This window comes from Gadus macrocephalus, chromosome 11 (genome assembly GCF_031168955.1).
Source record: "Gadus macrocephalus chromosome 11, ASM3116895v1".
NCBI classification, from domain to species: domain Eukaryota; kingdom Metazoa; phylum Chordata; class Actinopteri; order Gadiformes; family Gadidae; genus Gadus; species Gadus macrocephalus.
Window position 1 is genome coordinate 17489502 of NC_082392.1, and position 20386 is coordinate 17509887.

The 20386-nt window shown below is 46.6% G+C and overlaps 1 long non-coding RNA gene across 1 annotated transcript in view; it reads left to right on the forward strand.

Moving 5' to 3' along the window:
* Positions 1-20318, forward strand: part of LOC132467822 (uncharacterized) — a 24070-nt gene extending 3752 nt beyond the window's left edge. Inside the window, exons 2-3 of the long non-coding RNA XR_009528090.1 lie at positions 12542-12663; positions 20255-20318. This is a non-coding gene — a long non-coding RNA (uncharacterized LOC132467822). The remainder of the gene's footprint in view (positions 1-12541; positions 12664-20254) is intronic.
* The last annotated feature ends 68 nt before the right edge of the window (positions 20319-20386 follow it).

A 20386-nucleotide genomic window follows, 5' to 3' on the forward strand; every position in this document is an offset into this window, starting at 1 on the left:
GCTATCATCTGTTAACCCTTAAGTCGCAATTAAGCCACCAGCTGTGCAGGCCTAATTGTTGATGGTGCCCAAGGTAGGGAGAAGTCTGTGCATTATGTGTGTGTGTGTCGGTGTTCTCTTTAGTTGAGTAGATTTGTCATTGTTCCAGGTGGGTCGGTTTGCGGTTGGTCTTTTTTGGTTTGACAGTATCCGCGGTGAGTTGTTGACACTGTTTGGTAATTTAAAACAAATTTGACGCTCAGGTGCTAAAAAGTTTGCGAGCTTACGTTTGATACCCATGCTAATAGGACACACCTGGAGCTGTAGCAGGTAACAAGCCTGTGGCTGTAGCAGATCGCCGGTAACACAGCTGTAGCTGTGGCATGTGACTGGTAGCACACCTGTAGATGTATTAGGTCATAGATATATATACTGACTAGATCTTGCATTCGGCTTCAAAGCATTCTTCAACAAGGCCGCCATCTGCCACGGGGTAACAACCCACTCTGACGGGGCGCATAGCTCCCGTCACGGTAGCGATACGCTACCCATGACCCATTAAGAGACTGAGTGCAAATGTAGCCTGTGTGTGTTTGTCTTGTTTGACTATGTATTCCGTTACCTTCATACTGTTTTAAAATCATTTATCAACCATGTCATTTATCGTACGCGCTACGGCAGTTTAATACAATCTTGCAAGTACCATCATTACAACTTTCTGATAATACCATTTACCATTAACGTCACCACTTCTGTTGCAATAACCACTCAAACAAGTATGTAGTTGTCAAATTCCAGGTCTATTTATTTAGTTTAAAAGTTACATGTTAACACAGCGTAAATGTTTGTCTTACCAGCGTCTTGTCTAGTCTTTGTATTAGAGATTGTGTTCCGCATCAACAGGGTTTAAATTGACGCCATAACTTCTGGGTAAACCGGAAGTGACCCCGAGTTGTTGTAATTATTTTTATTGCTGTTTTTGTACCTTTTGGCTATGCCAAAATCGAGCAATAGTACACAGTTTACCGTGCTTATGTTTCTAGCTTATACAGGGGAGAATTGTAGCCGTTTAAAGCTGTTAGGTAATTTAACTTGTAACACCCCTGTCTCACGTGTATATTGGTATGCGCCAATTAGTAGGGGAGGGAGAGGACTATTTAGGCTGATGCTCGTCAGTGGTTCGGGAGAGCTGATGGTGGAAGGACGTATGTCTGATTATTGCTCTCGTAAGTGACTTGTTTAAAGGTCCAGAATGCTGAAGTTTGAATGGAATATTTTTGTGACTCTCAAGCCCATTTATTTTGTGTAGCCAAAAGTATTTTCTTTTTGTTAATTTTTGTTTTATTTTTATTGACTTATGGGCCTTAAATTGGGGCAAATAAAAGATCCCATCTTTTTCTATACTTCTCATCTGCTCCTGAGTAATTTCCACCTAGTTCAAGACGCTCCAACACATCTACCCATGACACCCACCTAAACGAATGAACGTCGATGCATTGACAGCATTGGCGCACACGTGGCGCTGAACAACGCAGCTCAGGCGATATCTAGTCAGTACACATTTCTATTGTTGTAAGTAACACACCTATAGCTGTTGCTGGTAGGAGATAACCTGCATGAAGCTGTATAAAGTAGAAGGTAGCAAAGTAGCTGCTGTGGCAGGTTGCAGTTAGCCGACAGCAGGTAACACACCTGTAGCTATAGTAGGGAGAGATTCCTTTACAGATAATTCCTTACACACAGCTTAACGTTGTTTGTGTGTGTGGGTGCGCATTTGTCCCTGCGTAATGTGTTTGCGTATATGCGTGACGAAAAAAGGTTCTTTGATAGTTGGCTCCTCATGATAACATGAAGTGAAACATGTTTCACAGCTCAAGTTTAATTTCCACACTTGCTTCCCCCTCACCGATCCAGTCTTGAGAGGTTTGCGTGCATGCATGTGCATCTGCCGCGTATGGGTGTCTGATGCTCCAGTGAACATATCGTGTGAGCCTAGGAGAAACAATAGAGCTATCAATGCATCCACAGGGCGGGGTTTAGGTGGGTGTGTGTTCGTTGCGGTGGATGTGTTTTCTTCTCTACGTGACTCATGGCTCATGTCGCCATGGTGACAACGGGGAGGCATTATGGGAATGTAATCTCCAGGAAGTGATCGCCCCAAGTCCAAGCATATGTGGCAGGAGCAGCACACCAGAAGGGCCTGGTGCGGATGTCCAGTTGGCCATCTGCTGCCGTCCCACCCAGCCAGGAGCAGGACGCGCCCACCGACCAACCACTCTGAAGAATGGGTATTAGTTCTCCCAGGAGCTCCTTCTCCCAGACCCAACCCCTTAGACACTGTCAGCGGGAACGCAAGGAAGTGTTGTTGATGAGGAGCGATGGCGTCGTGCATCATGTACGGACCAAGGGGTGGGTGGCAGTTTTAAAGGAGACGCAGCATGAGCTCAGGCCATCGTTGTGGCCGGAGACCAGACCTGTTCTTCGGCCAAGTTATATGCCGCACCAAACGGGGAGGCCATTACCTGGGACAGTCTCACCGAAGACCGGAGCAGAAGGCATGTGGAGAGGCAGCCTGTTAGCAGGCTGGTAGCAGAGGCATGGTGGTGCATCTGTCAAGGAAAGCACTGGATCTGTATGTGTGGATGATTGTGCTGCCTTGGGAAGCGGTAAAGCATAATCCATGAGTGATGAAACAAACGCCAACTACCACGCGGACCCACGCACACACACACACACACACACACACACATACACATACACACATGCACTCACAATCCCACATGCACACACACAATCACATGCATGCGCACAAACACACACACACACACACACACACTCACAATCACAATCACAAACACACACACACACATGCACATGCACACACAATCACACAAGAACACACACACACACACACATTTATACACATAGACTCACAATCTCACACATAGAAACACATAGAAACACACAGAAATGCATGCATGTGTACAGACACACCCACATACACGAACTCCCACACAAAGGCACTCACACACACACAGACACACACACACACACACACACACACACACACACACACACACACACACACACACACACACACACACACACACACACACACACACACATACTCTCATAAGTTTGCAGATGGGTATTGGAATGAAAATGCCCCCCCACTTTGTGTTGACTCTCCAGTCCGTCCACCTGGCCTCCGTGCCCCCCGATGATGAGGTACCTCCCGTCTCCCCCCCAGCAGGCAGAGCTGTTGAAAACGTTGTCCCACACCCATGAATGTGACTTCCCCTTCAACCGCGGCCTCACATCTGCCTCTTGGAGATACGAGCGGCCTTATCCTGGCACAGCCCTCCAGAAATAATCCATCTCTTCTGCCTTCCTTCCGCCTTTTTTTTTCTCTTCTTGTTAGGCAATTCTCCCTCCCCCCCCCCCCCCCCCCCCCCCCTCCCCTCCCCACCCCAAGAAGCCCCCTGTTCTAAAAGTACTATCAGCATGGCCGTTGGAGCGGCGGTGGCTGGTTCCGCCGCTCCAACGGCCATTCCTCAAGTCAGGAACCGGCTTTGGCTGGTTCCCCCAGCTCTGAGGCAGAGCGGGCACTACTGTCTCCAAAGGTCAGCCGCAGAAGGAGGTCAGAGGACGTCCACGCTGTGGCCCACTGTCCTTTTAGAGAAAGGCCACCGCCAGAGAGGAGGGAAGAGAGGGAGGGGAGGAAACAAAAAACAATCAAATAACAAGATGAAAGCGTGTCGGGGCGAGTTGGATTATGAATATGCAAAAGGTGTGTGAGAGGGGGAGAGGAATGGGGGGGGGGGGGGGGGGGGGGGGTCCCCTTCAGCACCATCACCTGCTCCTTGCCATGATGCAGCGTGGCAGAGCAACCCCCCCCCCCCCTCCCACAAGGGGCATAGTTAGGAAGCATCATTAAGGTGTGGGGGTTGGGGGGGGGACAGCCTATCAGGGGGGTGTCTGGGTGGTTTCTTCCTCCTGAAAAAAGATACGTCACCTTGTAATGTCATTTCTCTGCATTTATTCTTTCGGGGATGACTTAGCTATTCCAGCAGGGCATGGAGGTCAAGAGAAGAGTAAAATGTTTGTATGGTATTTGTTAGAGCCCAAATGAATGTATAGTTGTTTTTATCTAGCTTTATGTAGAATCCAAACGTAATTTGGGATTCCTCCCAGACAGTGTGCTCTACGGCGTTCCCTAGTTGTTGCAACGCGTCCCACTGCCTTTGACAATTAAATGGAATGAGGTCAGAGAGCACAACCACCTTTCCCCGGTCCTTTCAAACAAATGAAACCCACGCACAGCTTCCCCCCCCCCCCCCCCCCCCCCCCGCCCCATCCGAAGGTCAGCCCCTCGCTGAGCATTCCTACTGCTTCACATCTTCCTCTATCTGTTTGTAGACCAATCGTGGTCCCCTTTTCTCCCTCTTTATTTCTGTCTCTCTACCTCACTGTCTTCCTTGACCCCCTTTCTCCCTCTATGTCTCTCTCACGCTATCTGTCTACCCCTCTCTTCCTTTCCCTTTCTTCCTTTCGCTCTCTCTCTCTCTCTCTCTCTCGCTCGCTCTCTCTCTCTCTCTCTCTCTCTCTCTCTCTCTCTCTCTCTCTCTCTCTCTCCTGCTCTCTCTCATTGCTCTCTCTCCAAAGTGTTATTGATAATCACACAGCCAAGCTGTCTGCTCGGGCCTAGACACCTGGAGTGCTAATACAGCCACAGATGCTTGGTTTCAAAACACAACAAAAGCACATACATCATCGCTGCGGGACTGAGCTCACGATGACACTAACCATTAGGAAAAAACAACAACTTTGTAAATAAAAAAGATAAAAGTCTAAGCCGGTGGTCAACTACTTTCAAGTAACGAGCTGTGAATGGCTGTTTAGTGTGACCCCAGTGTTTTATCTGGCACCTTTCTCTGATCCTACTTCCTACTGACCGGAGAAGCAATTTAGGAGTCTGCAAAGTGGTCCAGTGTAAAGTGGAACCGGGTTTACCCAAGCCAGGAAATGGTTTCCGGAGCATAGGTTGTTTGTGTGTTTGTGTATGTGTGTGTGTCTGTGTGTGTGTGTCCATTTTGTGTGTTGTGTTGTCTAAAGTATGTTTGTGTCTTGTGCATTGCATGTGTGTGTCTGTGTGTGTGTGTGTGTGTGTGTGTGTGTCTATGTGAGTGTTGTGTGTGTGCTGCGTGTTTGTTTGCATGTGTGTGTGAATGCTACATGGAACAGGGCATTTCCTTATAGCATTCTGTGTCTGTTGAAGAAAATTACTTGAAGATATGAGGTATATAGAGATATGCGATATAGAGAATACTGCGTGTAATCTGGTGATGACACTGAAAGGCACAGCAAAAGGCATATTTTATGACTATCAAATATATCCATGTTTCTATTACATTAAAATGAATGATTTTAATAAATTGTACCTCTGTCAGAGTCCCTTAAAAATGTCTTAATAATACCAGTAGTGTTTGACAGCTCTAGTTTATTTGAAATTTCAAGTCAGTCTGAACCGGTTCTTTGGAGTGAACAAACAAAGGTCTTTAGTTACCGCTTGAAAGAAAATTGCTCTCAACATGATTCAAGAAAACCCCAATTAAGGAGTCATTCCAATTATAGTATAGGAGAGAGAAAATAGGACTGAGAGTGAGATAGTGGTGTGTCCTCTGCCTCTTCTAATGGGGTGAGTGGCTCAGTATTCGCCTGCAAACTGTCACTCAGTCCACACTGTTATGGTGTCTTTGTCTCCCAGCGGTAATAAATACAGGACAAACGCCATTAAAGATCGGATTTCAGCTACCGATAGATACATCCAAATCTCTCTAGCGGATGACCGCGAAATAAAAAGTGGAACTGGGCTTGGGACTGTTTGGCTAGAAACGGTTGATTGCTATGCTAATGTAGTGCTAATGTGTTGGTGCTGTTGACAAATGACAATATTCTCGCATTACTATATTTTTCATTTTTAAAGCCACAAACTAAATACTCCAGCATCTGGATGGACGTCCTGGACAGTGTCCAGGCTAACTCTGGCGTCCCTTCTGCGACTTCATCACCACTGACCTTTCTTTACAGGCTCTACTATAATGATACATGTTTTATTTTCTACATTTGCCTTCCCTTCATTCAAATTTTTGCTACTTAGAACAGCCTAAGCCACTGCCTTTGCGACTCAGAATTTACTGATTCGGTTACAAGCCAGATCATTTTGAACCATTATTATATCCTTCTTGAGGATTTTGCTCTTTTTCATACAAAAAACATACACCAGACATTGTTTCATTTTGCGGATGTTAAAGTGTCTTCCGCAAAAGAACATCATGAGGGCTGCCTTTGATTTTTATAGTGACTTTCAAGTGACCATACAACCTTTTTAGAGTCTTCAAACATATGAGCCATGTACTTCCTTTGCCGCTTTCCTTTGAAGGTCGGCCTTTGATGTAAGGGTATTGGTGATTTTATACTTGGTGATTTTTTACAGTGAGTTATTATTGAATAACACAGCTTTGTCAACTATTTTTAAGTGAGATGTGAACGGCTGCATTAGAACAGGGAACAATGACAGCAATGAAGATGAGCTATTTGGTCTGAACAGCTGACATCTGCCGGTGTCCTCTTCTCTGATCCTTCTCATTGACGTCTCTCAGGTTCCCTTTGAAACGTCAGACATCATCTGCGTTCTTTCCTATCAAACTGATATCCAGTGCAGGGTATAATATTACCAGGCTGGATGTCTTTTGTGTCTGTGTCAAAGCGTTCAAAGTCGGGATTCCCGGCTCACTCTCTCACCAGAGGAGAATGATTCACCAAGGTGGACATGTGCCCTCCCCCCCCCCCCCCCACCCGCCTTCATGTCTTCACACCCACGTGACACCCCCGCTCGCGCTCCTGACGCCTCAGACATCGTGGCAGCAGGTGCCAGTGTGTGGGGGCCGGGTTTATTTTTGGATAGAAAAGAAGGGCGATTCATCTCAATAATGACTCTTTTTTTGGGGAGCAGTGACAAGGCAATTTCTCCGCCCAAAGTAAGGGAGCATTTGTGAATGTTTGTGTATCTGTATTTGTGTTTTTTTTGTGTGTGTGTGTGTGTGTGTGTGTGTGTGTGTGTGTGTGTGTGTGTGTGTGTGTGTGTGTGTGTGTGTGTGTGTGCGTGTGTGTGTGCGTGTGTGTGTGTGTGTGTGTGTGTGTGAAAGTTTTTTCGGGAGTAGAGGAGGTGGGTGTAGCAGGGGCTTTACTGAACTGCACATGATCAATCCCTCAATTTGGCTGTGTCAGCTGAAGGTGTGTGTGTTTTTGAGTGTGTGTGTGCATGCGTGTTTATGTTGTTGTTTGTGTCCACATTTGTGTGAGTTTGCAGATTTGTGTGTTTATGTGTGTGAGTGTGTGTGTATGCACGCATTTGTGTTTGTTTCTGTGCATGTTTGTGTGTGTGTGTGTGTGTGTGTGTGGTTATGTGTGTGTTTGTGTTTGTGTGTGTGTTTGTGTGTGTGTGTGTGTGTGTGTGTGTGTGTGTGGTTGTGTGTGTGTGTGTGTGTTTGTGTTTCTGTGTGTGTGTGTGTGTGTGTGTGTGTGTGTGTGTGTGTGTGTGTGTGTGTGTGTGTGTGTGTGTGTGTGTGTGTGTGTGGTTGTGTGTGTGTGTGTTTCTGTGTGTGTGTGTTTGTGTGCAGGAGGGAAAGGAGGGATAAAGCAAAGCCAGTCCCTGCTCAGTCTGTCAAATAGAGAGAAGGAGAAGGAAAATAACTAAGATGAAACGTTCATATGTTTTTTGTCTTAAATGTCAAGATTGGGTCACGCTATCTATTATTTTATTAAAATCTTGTATGCCGAATATATTAAGTTAGACGTCTTAATTAATGAATTGCATAAACTTTGCAATCGAACGAGCATAAACATTTATGTTTTGTCCATTTATTAATTCAACAACAAATACAAGAAATTAAATCCGTTTCTCGTATTGTTTTTCCATAACCTTACCCAAACCTCTCCTAAGGGGTTTAATATACAATAGATATATATATAGTCTATATATATATATATATACACATAATATTTATAATGGTATCAGATAGACTCTCTAATAACGTCTTGGCTGTTGAATGCCAAGCTGCACAAGCTGCCTCAGAGGCATCCCTGTCCAGCATGGCCTAATAAAACAGTGTGAGTGACCACGGCCTCACATGATGGACCAGCAAATAACGCAAACGGACATTTTAAGGTTGGTCAATTAATCAGACATAACTCACTTTATGTGCTATAGGCACATCAATTGAATGTCATGGGACAGTTATTTATGGTTGAGTGTGTCCGCTGTAACTACCATCAGAACCTCATTTGGGCTGGGCAAGCCTCCACGGGGGGCTGCGGGGGGGGGGGGGGGCTGTGGTGAGTTGGGGGGCACACATAACATCAGGCCTCTAAATGGCTTTTGTTTTGCGGCGCCTGTGGATCGCTTGCATGCAGCTCAGATACTAAAACTGGTATTCCTTCTGGTCACTGCTCAGTGGTCCTCAATGAAATGTATCTGTCTTTGTCGCTGGTGTTTGTGTTTTTGATTAAGGAGTGCCACCAAACAAAAATCGCACATACACCACACACATACACAGACACATTTATACCCCAATAGAGTTACACAAATCTGCTTCATACACTTCCAGACACACGATACTATATCCGTCCTGCAGCTTCCCCATGGAGGCTGGGTTGTTGGTTCTCATCCGTGTCTCAGGCTTATTGAATCCTGCTTATACTGCTCCTCTGCTGCTCTCTTGCACTGATGGGGACCACTGGGAGAGAGGATGGCAGGGGGGGACAGACAGGTGGACGTGTGTGAGTGTGTGTGGAGGAGGGGGGAGGTGGGATTGGAAGTCAGGCCGATTGAACAACTGGGTGACCGGTGAGTGGCATCAACCGGTCCCTTCTGTTGTCGTGTTTCCCAAGTGGCCTGATGGGGAGCCGTACCCCCCACTCCTCCGCCTTCCTCTCGGGAAGGGGGGGGGGTGCTTCCATGTGACCTGGCTAACATGGTTCACGTGTATGTGTGTGTTTGTGTCCATCCACTCTTTGCATGGTCCCTCCGGGACATGGAGATGTACATATGTGCAATCAGGCGGCTTGATGAACCATGCGGATAAAGAAATAAATATTAGTGCTGTCAAGCGATTAAAATATTTAATATTTAAATATTTAATATTAATTTCATAGTTAACTCGCGATTAATCGAAAAAAATAAATATATTCTAAATATCCCTTGATTTCATGCTGCTAGCCTTTTAGTGAGATCAGAGAGTGTTGAGAAGGACAGTAATAAAATATATTTGGTAAGATGGATATAAGATGAGAGACCCGCAGTGAATTCAACCCGGTGCATGACAGTGGTAGGCCTACCGTAAAACTTCAATAGCCCAGGCTTTTGTTTTCTTTTCAATCACTGAACTTTCGAACAAAACTCTTGCTCAGCAAAGATGGAAATACTATCACATTTATTATTTAAACCAGTATGAATATTCCTACCGTACGTTGGCTTATACACATTAGCAGGCTATCGAATAACGCACGCACACACACACACACACACACACACACACACACACACACACACACACACACACACACACACACACACGGTGGTGCTACACTCACACACACACACACACACACACACACACACACACACACACACACACACACACACACACACACACACACACACACACACACACACACACACACACACACACACACACACGGTGGTGCTCCCGGTGGGCCGTTAACGTTTCGGGACTGTCGGGCTGAGTACTGCGGGATAACAATATTGCGTTTATAAAAGTTCCTTGTAGCGCAGCCTGAGCTGTGCGCCCGCAACCTCTCACTCACTCAACACACGCAACACTCACAAACTGTCAACGTCGCAAATAAGTCGATTTTGTCTAGAGGGGAGAAACTGAGCGGCCCCTCCCGAAGTGGTACAGCCCAGGTGGGCCTTGAACTGCGATTGGTCAGAAAGATGTTACAGCGAATGACAACATTGAACTCTCATGCAGGCTCGAACAGAGTGACACACAAACACACACACACTTTTAAGGAGTTTTTCACCCGCTCCGTATCATTGCTTAGCCCAACAAGTTGTGCGGCGTGCTTGTTGTTTTGTTTCTGTGCAGCTAGATCGGGTATGGTGTTGTCGTTTTTCTAACGTGACTAGATGTTGCTAGACAGGAGGTGAAAAAACGACAACGTTTGGCAAGCGAAAAGTGCGTTAATCGAGCGATAAAATAATTCACGCCGTTAAAATTGGTTTGCGTTAACGCCGTTAACAACGTGTTAAACTGACAGCACAAATATATATATATATATATATATATATATATATATATATATATATATATATATATATATATAGATATATAGATATATATATATAGATATATATATAAATAAACTATAACCCAATTCCCAATTGACTTTTATCAGTTCATATCATTTATTTTTTCAATAGATGCCGTTTACCCTTTTCCTTCTGTTCACTCTGCACCCTGAACAACATACTTATTGTGGTAACATACAAACTATTTGGCTTTCCAGACATCCTACCAGCTGCAGGTGTAGTCCAACGCGACTGGTTGTTTTATAGATATAAAGCATCTGCGACATTATTTATAGATCTGTATGTCAATTGCCGTCAAACTCCCACTTGTGTACCAAAGCATTCTTTGTAAGTACTGAACACGGAGCATAGTACTTTAACAGCACTTGAGTAACTAAACTTACTGCCTTTTATACACTGACACGATTGAAAACTGTTTTTCACTATCTATATATTCATGTGATACACCTACACACGCATTATACCATCTCTACCACTAATAACCACATTTATGCATCCAGTTTATGACGTCTCATTTCTTTTATTAGTCGTAAAAAAAACATTTACATCTACACAAGCTTGCTAGGGATGCAGGAGGGAGCGAGGGAGGGATGGGGAGAGAGAGTGAGAGAGGGGGAGAAGGCAGAGAGAGGAAGGGAGGGAGACAGAGAGAGAGGGATAAGGGAGAGAGAGGGAGAGAGACAGAGAGAGAGAGGGATGGGAAGAGAGAGGGAGAGAGAAAAAGAGGGAGAGAGAGAGGTAAGGATGGGTAGAGGGAGAAAGAGGCAATGAGAATAGAGCGATAGAGAGTGATAGAGGGAGGAGGAGAGAGAGAGAGCTGTGAATGTAACTGTCCATATGTCTCTGGCGATGACGCTCATGCAGAGGTGTGAGTGTGAGATCGCTCGCGCTTGTGTGTGTGGGTGTGTGTGTGTGTGTGTGTGTGTGTGTGTGTGTGTGTGTGTGTGTGTGTGTGTGTGGGCGGCAGGGTTATGGGGGTTATGCTGATGAGTCAGTGGAGATAGATACAGAGTGGGAGTGCGGGTATGTCACAGAGTTCTTGAGTAACATCTACCTATATAACTGGGTCCTGATGAATCGTGAGTTGTTCAAGCAATGTTTTGTTTGTGACCTCACAGCCGCGTGCATGAGAGTCTGTTTATATGCATGAGCGGCATATGTAGCCATCAGGGAGCATCTTCTTCTGGTCAGACTGAGCTGAGCCCGGCAGCACATTGGGTATGCATTACCGAAAAGGTGTGTGTGTGTGTGTGTGTGTGTGTGTGTGTGTGTGTGTGGGGGGGGGGGGGGGGGGGGGGGGGGGGGGTAGTATACATTACTGAGGGAAGAGGGGGGCATCGGCAACGGGGCTTTTGAAAATCAACCAAGAGCAAAATATTGTTTGCGGACTGCCAAGCCAAATTAATCTCCCTACTCCATGAAAAACTTTAATCGGATTAAACGTTTTCGTGGCCGAGCGAATCCCGTCTCCTGTCTCCCCTCTCCCCTCTCCCCTCTCCCCTTCTCCCCTCTCCCCTCTCCCCTCTCCCCTCTCCCCTCTCCCCTTCTCCCCTCTCCCCGCTCCCCTCTCCCCTCTCCCCTCTCCCCTCTCCCCTCTCCCCCTCTCCCCGCTCCCCTCTCCCCTCTCCCCTCTCCCCTCTCCCCTCTCCCCTCTCCCCTCTCCCCGCTCCCCTCTCCCCTTCCCTGGTCTCCCTCTCACAAGCCGGGACTCGGGGATCCCCCCCCCTCCCCCCCCCTCCCCCTCCTCCCCCTTCTCCCCCACCCCACCCCGTCCCGCTCTGCACTCTCAATCCTGCGCCAACATTGTGCCAAACAATGATTACAGAGTGTAATCACGCGCTTCCCGCTCTTCTGAAAGGCCGTCTTTCACGGGTACTCAAGTGCGACAGTGTAAGCGGGGCACGCGCCACTCGGTATCCAGAGATTATTTTTAGTTTCTTCACCTCGACGGGTCGTCGGCGACAACGAGTCCTTGGCAGAAAGAATGAACAGCGCCTCCGGAACGGCACGTGTGTAGAAAAATACAATAAACCCAGATCATACAATCAAGTATAACATTCTTGCTCCTTTTCACGTGTCGGTAACGCGTAAGTGTGCATGGGTGTGTGTGTGCGTGGGGTGCCCCGCCGTCCCTGATACCGACTGACTCCTCTCTTCCACTCCCAGGTCGTCCCGCACCCGCCAGGCACCATGTCGTACGGCTCCACCGACGAAGGCTCCTTCGGGCCCCGGAACCCCTTCGGAGGCCCCAGCAGTCATGGCTACCGACCCGTGGGTAAAGACGGCACGTTCATCCGTTCACACAGCGTGACGGCCTCCTCTCCCGCTCCCTCCCTGAGCTGCTCCACACTCCCTCACAGGTCCAGCGGCGCAGCGGCGACTCTGATTCCCCGTTGTTAAGGAAGAAGTGCACGCTCTGACGGGCAGGCCGGTTTGGTGTTGAGAAAGTTTCCCCCGATCCCCCTCCTGTGTGTGTTTGCACCCTCTTGACCCCTTGGGGAGAGCAATCTGGCAGCGCAGTCCTCTGGAACGAGTGTGTGTGTGACTCTGTCTTTCTGTTTTGACTTTATGTGTGTGTGTGTGTGTGTGTGTGTGTGTGTGTGTGTGACGTTTTTTTTTTGTATTTGTGTGTGTGTGTGTGTGTGTGTGTGTCTGCATTTGCTGTGTATTTGTGTGTGTGTGTGTGTGTTTGTGAATTAATGTGTGTGCGTGTGAATGTGTGTGTGTGTGTGGGCATTTGTGTGTGTGTGTGTGAGTGTGTCTGTATTTTTGTGTGTGTGGGTGATTGGATGTATGTATATGTGTGTGTGTTTGTGGGAGGGGGGGCAGGAGGTGGTGTTTGTGAAAGTGTGTTTGGAGGTGTTTGTGTATATGCATTTGTGTGTGTCTGTCTGACTGTCTGTGTATGTGTTTTGGGGATGCAGAAAGCCTCTTATTTTGTGACCATAAGTGCGTCACAATTCAACAGGAATACATGATCTATACAATGCAATAAACACTTGTCCAATGGCCTCAAAACTACAATGAAAAAATCTGAAAATGGAAAGACACAGAGAGAGGATAGTAGGGAGAATATGATTAAGACATTACATGCCATATTTTCTCTCTTAATATCTTCCTGTTCATGTGTTTTGCATTCATTGAATCATATTCAAGACGTACTCCCCACGCTGATGGGATCTGGCACTCGGGGGGAGTTAACTGACACAAGAAATTATGTCACATTTCACATGCACAGCGGAGAGGGGGGGGAAACGCCACGTTCAACACACACAGCGTCACAGCACAGCTTTGTGGCCCCGCTCCCACATACAGTGAACTCACTGCCTTCACTCAAGCTGACAGTCGGCCCGTCTTCCTCTCTCTCATTGTCACCCCCTGTCTCTCTATCTCACTCCCTCAGTCTCTGTCGTTGACTGTCTCCCTCTCTCTCTCTCTCTCTCTCTCTCTCTCTCTCTCTCTCTCTCTCTCTCTCTCTCCCTCTCTCTCTCAGATTGGGAGCCGCAGTCATGGGAAAGGGGTTCTTTGATCAAATTGATGTCTTGGTTTATTGGTGCAGTGCGTGTGTGCATTTGAATCTGTGAGTGAGAGTGTGTGTGTGTGTATGTGTGTGTGTGTGTGTGTGTGTGTGTGTGTGTGTGTGTGTGTGTGTGTGTGTGTGTGTGTGTGTGTGTGTGTGTGTGTGTGTGTGTGTGTGTGTGTGTGTGTATAATGTGTGTGTGTTTGAATGTGTGTGTTGTTGTGGATGAGTGTTTGTGTCTGTCGGTGTATTTGCACGCCTGTGTTTACATGTGCATGTGTAATGTGTAGATTTGTGTGCGTGTGCGCGCCTGTGTATGAAAGCGTGAAGCCTGTCAGATTTGCAGCGAGGGGCTGTCTGTGTAGCGATGCCCGTTCAGTGGAGGGAGCTCAGGAAATGATCAAAGCCCAGGTTAAGTCCCTAACAGGGCCGCCACTCAAACTAATCTCCCGCCTCCTTTACTGCACCGAAAACTGTCAACCTCCATCAGTAACTCCGCCTCTCTCTCGTCTGGAGAATTAACGCTGTTAAATACTGAAATATGAATATTTAGATCCATATCCTGTGTGTTTGCTGCAGTGCTTTAGTTTATTTTGCCGTCATTATCGCTTTTGAAAAGTGAAAAGTTCAACTAAATTTTTTTTGGCTTCTATTTTTAAAACTAATTCATTACAATATCCATTTAGAAAATGGTAATTACAAACACATCAATGCATTTTTTCCATACAAAAGGCCTGTGGTGAGCAAAGTTAACCTCTTTATTTAGCTGCTCTCTTGGGAAGAGTAGGAGGATAGGACTGAGCACGGAGATGTTGGCAATAATTATTCCGGGGTGTGCGTGTCTCTAGGATGACGTGCAGGGTAGTGTCTGAGTGGGAGAGCTTGTATTGTCATCCTCTGAGATATCTTCAGCACTGTTCAGTACGCTGTATGGATCAGCCTCTTCCGGTGGGAACAAAAGAAGGTGTTGTCTTACGGAAACAGCAGTCAGACTTTACCATACTCTGTTCATCTGTGTTCTAAACAACTCTGTAAAAGAGCAGAAAAGAGGAATATTTGGAAACTAACCAATCAAAGAAATGTCCCCCCCCTCTCGGCCCCCTCCCTCCCTACATCTCTCTGCCATTGAACACAAGTGCTGCGATCATAAACCTTTGATTGACAGGCAAGAAGGACTCCTTGAACTGATCAGGAAAGAGATGCCCTGATTCGGGGCGGTTTAGAATCTAAATGGTCTCATACAGAGGCAGGATTAGTAAACCCCAAAACAGATATTCTCACAGACCATTTCACAAACTAATAGCTCATTTCTAACCAAATTGCCCTCAAATAATAGCTCTGACATCTTACCTACAGCCACTTTAAGTCTTCTTGCTCTTTGCACTATCAATAGAGCTCAACAATGAAATACTCTGTTGTTGTTGTTGTTGTTGTTGTTGTTGTTGTTGTTGTTGTTGTTTTTGTTGTTGTTGTTGTGTCAGCTATTACAACTCCTTTACCTTAACCTATGTATACTGCTTGCCTTGGCTTCTAGATTTTTGGTGCAGGTGAAAAGGATACAGTTTGTGTATTTCTATGAAAGAACACAAACTGCATTAGTACACAATACAAGGACAGGAACACACATATGTATATATAATATCCATATATCCATTTACATTTATAAATACATTATCCATTGGAAAAAAAACGTGACACGTAAACAGGTGGATCTATAATAGCTGCCTTGCCTGATCATAGTCCTTAACAGTCCCCAATGTCAACTGTCACCCCATGCCCCCCCCCCCCCCCCCCATTCTCGATATAGCAGAGATCTAACCAATCCTGACCACGGATCGCGTTTACCATTTATCTTCCTTTAGTTTGCCTGCGATTGTGTCCCACCCTGATCGAGTCACCGCAGTGGCAGTAATCACGGTAGAGGCGGTGATTTGGTTAGAGACATGGGGGAGGTTGAGGCTATCGACTGTGACCAGGGATGAGGGCAGCTGATGGGCACTGAGTGGCCAAAGTAGGGCTGGGGCTCGAATGCCACGCATGGATCAATGGGCCAAGCGGGACTGGATCAATCCACAGAGCTCTGGAGTCAAACCGATAGTTACCAGGGCATGTAGCACTGTCTGCCTGCCTGTCTAAGATAAGCCTCTGAGTGATGTACGTGATCTCCTGGCATCCTGTCTGCACCCCAGCCAGCATGCCATTAGTAATCACTTCATGGTTTGACCAAACATCAACAAAAAAATTCTCCCGAGTTGAAACAAATCATAATCGCTCCATCTGCCAGACATGCATCTGTTTTGTCTTTGGAGTGGTAAATGGACGGGTCGGATTTGCATCAGAGCGTTTGCGTCAATGATTCTCAAATAGTTATTGGGTATTTCTGGCGAGCCGTTTTGAGGGAGAGATCCACCTACTTGTACAGAACAATAAAAATCTTGTGACAGCCTCTTTACGCACTTGGCAATGAATCAGTAGCAACAAGTGATGCATAACTCCCTGTTTTTCACCTGATGCATCACTGACTGAATTATCTTTATTTAGACCCTCATTTCCTGAAACTTTAATTAGCAGCATCAAACAAACATTTGAATGGGGATTCTGGGCAGAAAAAGCCTTCAAACAACAAACTTAGCCGGAAGGCTTCCGGAGACGTGCCTTATGAAATCATTTCACTTTTTGGGTGGGAAACACACTGTTTATAGCTGTTTTTCGTTGGCTGAGCCGGCTCATTGTCAGGCGCGACATTTTCTTTTGACAACATTTTCTATCTCACCAATTGCGCAAAGCTCACTCACAGCATTTCGCAATGAGCGCCGTGTGGAAAAATGGTGTGTTACATTAAACTCCCGAGAAAATTGCTGCTTCTAAATTGCCCTGGATGCGTCCGAAGCCCGTCGAAATACGAGCAAGTATTACCGGGGAAAATAACTTAATGGAGATTCTACCTTTCCGGCGTGCGGCTGCTCTTCAGCTGCCAGGGATGTGATAGTACGGCAGACAAAGGAGAACGCCCCCAGACACATCAGTAGTGGGGAATGCGGGGGAAAACAGAAGTGGTTCGGGCCTCCGCTCCGTAAAAATACACACACGCATGTGTGTTTGTGCGTGCGGGAATGCATTGTGTATGCATGCGTGTGTGCGTTTGTCCGTAATTATGCGTCTGCCGGTAATTGCGTGCATGTGCGTGCCTGTGTAGTCTTAATGATCAAACACTACAGGCACATTTCTTTAATGGAATATGTACACTCAAGGGTCGTCATAACAATTCTATCTATTATTAGTGTCTTCATCTCCGTGGTGTGTTTCACACTGGCAGTACACTGCCCCTCGTGCTCAACATATGTGCAATCTTCTCAAGCACGACCCCTTGGAATTTAGACTGCTGTTCCTGTTTTCCTCGCCTTTTTCTCCCTCCCACTTCAAGACGACGACGCAGCCACTGCCCTTGAGGAAATTGCGACGGAAGTTCCTGATTAAGTTGCTCTCTGATTTGAGAGTATAATTGAACAGAGATGCTGAAAGCCCATTTTTGAGGAACCAACAAGCTTGTTGTCGGTGGGGGCCAAGCTGTTACACCCTCCCTGCTGGGTTGTGGGTACGGCTCTCATTACAACAGGGAAGACCATGGCCACGTAGAATCCCTTGTTCAGCACTTATGAAGGGAAAAGAGAAACTCTTTTCCGTTGTGGAGATTCGACGGCAAGTATTAGAAAAGAACAGAACTGATTTTCCTACTTACCCTTTAACTTTTTTAGCTGGGACCATGTTTTGTTTTCTTCTCAGTTTAGCTTTTGAAACACACCCAGCCCTTTAGGCATTCACAGCGGCTCGCCAGTGTCATGCCAGTTCATTGGACCCCCACTCGGGCAAGGACAACCTTGTGGGGACTCAGGGGCACAAAAGTAATCATTATATCAGGCACACTGCTAAACGTGCAGCAGAGTGAGGATGACAGAGAGAGAGGGGGGAGGGAGGGAGAAAAAAGAGAGAAATAGAGCCAGAGGGCGACGGGGCGAAAGAGAGGATTGGAGAGAGGGAGACAGAGGGATGCAAAATTGAGAAAGAGAACAGGAGAGAAATTATGCCTTTTTTTTTTCTTCATGATGACCAGCCTTTTTAAAATTGATGAAGCTGAAAAAGTATACCTGACAATGAGAATGATGAACAGGGAGCGAAGCATTGATGCGTGTGTGTGTGTGAGATCATTATTTAAATGTTGACACTAATGCTGACATATATGCAATAGGCTATTGTTTGCTGAGACACAGTCTGGGTACTTCATGCTTTAATTATTCTGAAGAAAGAAGCAAATTCCAAAAAAAGCACAGTTTATAATGTGGTGGAGAAAAGATTATCCCCCATTTTGGAGTCAAATGAAAATAAGAGTCCTGTCAATTCACCCACCTAGGACATGGGGCTCTTTTAGGGTGTGGGAATCAAACTAACAACCTGGCTAATGTCTGAAACGCTAGGGGCCTTTTGTAAGACAGTATACAAACACAGTAACAACTCACACATGCACGCACTCTCTCCCTTCTACATGCAGGCGAAACATGTTCCATAGATGGAATCCTATAATGAATGTCAAAGTCAATGGCATCAATCACAGTAAATGAGAAGGCTGGGGAGCGTACGTGTCAAAGGTGGCAGTGTGGAGATAACATTTAAAAGGTACTAAAGGTCATTCAATTGAGAAATTACCCATTGACTAATGTATCACAATCTTGTAATGCTACACGTTTCGCTGCATGCAATCATTTTATTACTTGGACGATTTGTCAATGCAGCTCTGTGAATCAAGCTAATGACAATTGATACAGACCACGTCCCTGCCAACGGCTCGCGGTTCTGCCCACCTCATGAACATCCCTCGTAGGATTCCCCCTCCCCGAAATCGCTTGTTTCTCTGCTCCTCTTCGTGTAAGTCTGTCTTCTGTCAACTCTCTCTCTGTCTGTCCTGTCTGTCTCTCTGTCCGTCCGTCCGTCCGTCCGTCCGTCCGTCCTCCTCTCTCTCTCTCTCTCTCTCTCTCTCTCTCTCTCTCTCTCTCTCTCGCTCTCTCTCTCTCTCTCTCTCTCTCTAGCACTTGTTTCCTTTCTCTCTCTCCCCATTGCTGTTGTTGCTAATATCATTTGGACCTTCTCGGGCCACCGGTCAGAGTCGATTGGATTCAATTGGGGGGTGGTTTGTGTGGGTTAGGCTGACCAGTGTCCACGTGGCCTGCTCATGTGTTTTTAAGCGTGTTCACACACCACAGGGTACGGGCTGGGACCTTTTTATGACAAAGCCATCTCGGTGGGCTGTAATGGCTCCTGGACCATTAAACCCCTCAATGTCGGCGAAACGTGACTGCATGAACATGTTTGGTTTTGACCGGTGGACGGAAGGGGAGGGAGTGTGTGTGTCTGTGTGTGTGTGTGTGTGTTGTGTGTGTGTGTGTGTGTGTGTGTGTGTGTGTGTGGGGGGGGGGGGGGGGGGGGGGGGGGGGGGGGGGATTTGTTCCATGTCAATGGTCCAGCAGGAGTCGTCATGTCCCTTTCTCCTCATCTTCCTCCTCTCCATCCTCCTGTTTCCCCTCCTTCTTTCTCTCTCCTCAATCTCATGTCCCCCCTCATCTTTCCATCTCTCCATCCTGCCCCCCTTGCCTCTCATCCTTTCTTCATAAGCTCCCTGCTCCGGGAATCCTTCTGCCGTCTAGATGACAAACAACTCCCCCCACTCCCTCAAACCCCCACATTTCATTAAAGTTCAGCAAGAGTTTCCTAACTGATGATCGCATTTTGATAAAGTTACTTTTAATTATTATGACTATCTTTTTAATGTGAACACACTGCACTGTGTTGAATTAAAAACACACTGTGGTCTTTCTCCTGTCTCTCTCCGTGCTGGAGGACCCCCTGGCAACTCCCCCTCTGTGAGGTGCTGTCGCGCTCTACTGATCTGTGAACCATGGGAAGACTTGCTGCTGATGTCTCTCTCATCGCTCTCTGTCCTTCTCTCTCTCTCTCTCTCTCTCTCTCTCTCCTCTCTCTCTCTCTCCTCTCTCTCTCTCTCTCTCTCTCTCTGTTGTTCTATCTCTCTTGCCCCTCTCTCTTAATCTCTGTCTCTTTGTCTTTCTCTCTCTCTGTATCTCTCTTTCTCTCCCTCTTTCAATTTCTCTCTTCTTTCTTTGTCTCTCTCTCACTCTGTCTCTGTCTCTCTTCTGTTCACATTCTCTCTCTCTCTCTCTCTCTCTCTCTCTTTCTCTCTCTCTCTCTCTCTCTCTCTCTCTCTCTCTCTCTCTGTCTCTCTCTCTCTCTTCTCTCTCCTCTCTCTCTCTCTCTCTCTCTCTCTCTCTCTCTCTCTGCAGCCACCCAGTCAGCTTTTCAGAACTGCAGGATGTGTTCCAAGAACCTCATCCAATATCTTCCAGATCAATGCCAACGGTACAGATGATTATACACCTCTATGTCTGTGTGTCTGCCTGCCTGCCTGTCGGTCTAACCGTCTTTCT